The sequence below is a fragment of the Orbicella faveolata genome, unplaced genomic scaffold (genome assembly GCF_042242905.1).
Source record: "Orbicella faveolata isolate gen_17 unplaced genomic scaffold, um_ofav_v1 contig_34, whole genome shotgun sequence".
Lineage (NCBI taxonomy): Eukaryota > Metazoa > Cnidaria > Anthozoa > Scleractinia > Merulinidae > Orbicella > Orbicella faveolata.
Genome location: NW_028301563.1, coordinates 25410001 through 25412500, shown reverse-complemented (window position 1 = coordinate 25412500; position 2500 = coordinate 25410001). Strand labels below are relative to the sequence as shown.

General features: G+C 37.4%; 2 pseudogenes across 1 annotated transcript in view; both read left to right on the top strand.

Annotated features, from left to right (window-relative positions):
- Nucleotides 1-2500, top strand: part of LOC149105438 (E3 ubiquitin-protein ligase UBR5-like) — a 40318-nt pseudogene that overhangs the window by 10590 nt on the left and 27228 nt on the right. Inside the window, exons 10-11 of the transcript XR_016201708.1 lie at nt 438-536; nt 1509-1590. The product of XR_016201708.1 is annotated as an E3 ubiquitin-protein ligase UBR5-like (transcript). The remainder of the gene's footprint in view (nt 1-437; nt 537-1508; nt 1591-2500) is intronic.
- Nucleotides 1970-2500, top strand: part of LOC149105439 (uncharacterized) — a 1268-nt pseudogene continuing 737 nt past the window's right edge.

Here is a 2500-nt window from a genome sequence, read left to right as displayed (position 1 = left end):
TACATGTGAAAGCAAGAGTGGAAGTTTTGAAGAACAACAACGTAGAAATGTAACGAGAACACAAGTGCCAAGTTCGCTGACAGGTGTTTTTAGTTCTGTCAAAATTTTAAGAGTGTTTCTTTTGTTCTTGTACATGTTGCTCAATAGACACATAGGAAAATGTGCCAATATCTCTTTTAGAGAATACTGTAAAAATGAAGAAGAGGAAAATCTCATGTTTGTATGGACTGTAAAATCATTTGCCTTTGTTTCCATGATCAAATTGCCAGCATCTGGGGCTAACCAGTCCTCTGTTAAGACACGTGTCACACACAAGATTAAAGAGCATGGGCTGCAGTGTTTCTTCAGGTTATTGCATACAAGGTTAGCTACTGTCTTGTCTTGTTACAGCAGCTACATGTATGCGATGTTCTCTTTATCTTTATTGTCCCTGTTAGGATCTTCCCCCTTTACAAAGCCTTGGAGTGGGTGTCACATCTCTGAAACCAGGAACGGAATGTAAAGCCAGGGCTCTTGTTGTTGTACTAGCAGTACAGGTATGTTATATGTGGCATGTTTAGTGGATGTGATATTCAGTGTTCAGTGTTCTTTGCTTGGATGAGACTTGTGTGTGAAGTTTGGGGGCCCAGTGTTTGTGGATTGTACTTAGGATGAAGAGTTTGTTGTTGGCTGTAGTCACTATGTTGACACATTACTCCTGTTGTCATTACCTTCACTCTCGTTGAGACTCATTACTCTCACAGTATCGCTCTCAAACTAACAGTATATGCGAGATGCATGACCCACAAGACTACATAGGGAGGGCAACCATATAAAAATGCTTTAATAGTGTTACCTGTGATAGACATGACAAATGATACTCTTCTCACTTGTTACAGTGAATGTGAAACTAAGAGTTAGGGCCAACCTGTATCTAAGTTAATGGAAGGAAATGGTTGTGAAGCCCAGCAATGGTCTTTGTTGTATGTTTATGATGACTTGGCTTTTTTTGACTTTGCCCAAAACACAATGTGTGAGGAACTAACCAATAGAAACATTTTCAATTGGTCATGTAGTTTGTGCATGGTGTCTGAGCATGAAACAAAAGATAGTCCATGGCTGGGGACCTCGCATGATCATAAAAATGTTGATACTCTTGTTTTGTCCATTGAAGTGTGTTGGGCTTTATAACCATTCCCCACTATTAAGTACATGTATGCCTACACATAAAAAAAGTTGCCTAAGATGAAAAAACAAAAACAAAAACAAAACTGAACAGTGCCCCATTTTAGTTGTTTGACAAATTGCTCCAGCAACATTTTTTGAGAACATCCATAACTTAACTTATATTAGTCCTTATTGACAGCCTGACCTTTCCTGCCAACTAGCACTCAACCTTGAAAACCCACATTAGAGTTAACTTTACTACTACTTAATGGCAGGTAGTGGTGCATCAATAAAAAAAAAAAAAAAAAAAAAAAAATATATATATATATATATATATATATAAAAACTATTCTGTTATGTAGACCCAACAGTTGATGTGCCATGTTCTCAAGTGTGACTATGAAGCTATTAAGCAATTTCTTGATTCCATGGAATTAGATCCTGGTAAGTAAAAGATGTTGTTATAAATAGAATTTAGCTAAAGTATGTAGCTAGTCTGTAGTTAACAGCAAAGAGCAAGTGCACAGTGTAATTATCCTTTAAACTGACATATCTCTTGGCGAATTTGTTGTATTCAGTTCACTGTGATATGTTCTTTATAGCTTGAAGTATTAGGGTAGGGTCTTTATGTGGCTGTGTTTATTTGTCAACAACATTTCTGTAGCCAGTTAATTGACTTCATGGACTGCACTGAATTCCTATTTCCACGGGTGCCGATTACACCTCTGCAGCCGAAGAAAATTTCAATTTCTCTTAAGAGTCTTCTATGGCCGATGAAATCTCTGTAGTGGAAGAGAATTCGAATTTGTCTCGCGGGTCTTCTGCCTTTTTACCTCCAATGCATGGCTTTAAATTAGCCTCCTTAAATATTGCAAGCTTGCCGAAACACATTGACGAGCTGAGAGTTTTGCTCTCCGATAACCTTCTGGATATATTATCTATTAATGATTCTGTTAGCAATGACGAGTTTTACATTCCCAGTTATGATATCATTCGCCACGATCGTTAACATTACGGTAGATTTGGTGGGAGAGTTTGCATCTATGTTCGATCTAATATAAATTTCTCTTTGCGCCCTGATCTAAGTGATATACGCCTCGAAAACATATGCATCGAGATTCATAAACGTCGATCTAAACCCTTTCTTATTGCTACCTGGTATAGGCCTCCTAATTCATCAACTGAGATATTGTCTCATTTTGAATCCTTTGTTGGCAAGCTTGATGCAGAGAACGTTGAATTTTATTTAATGGGTGACTTTAACTGTAATTTGGCTTCTTCGCAGCCTGATATCAACACAGTGTTGTTAACCAATATTGTTGATATCTATAATCTTCACCAACTAATAGATAGT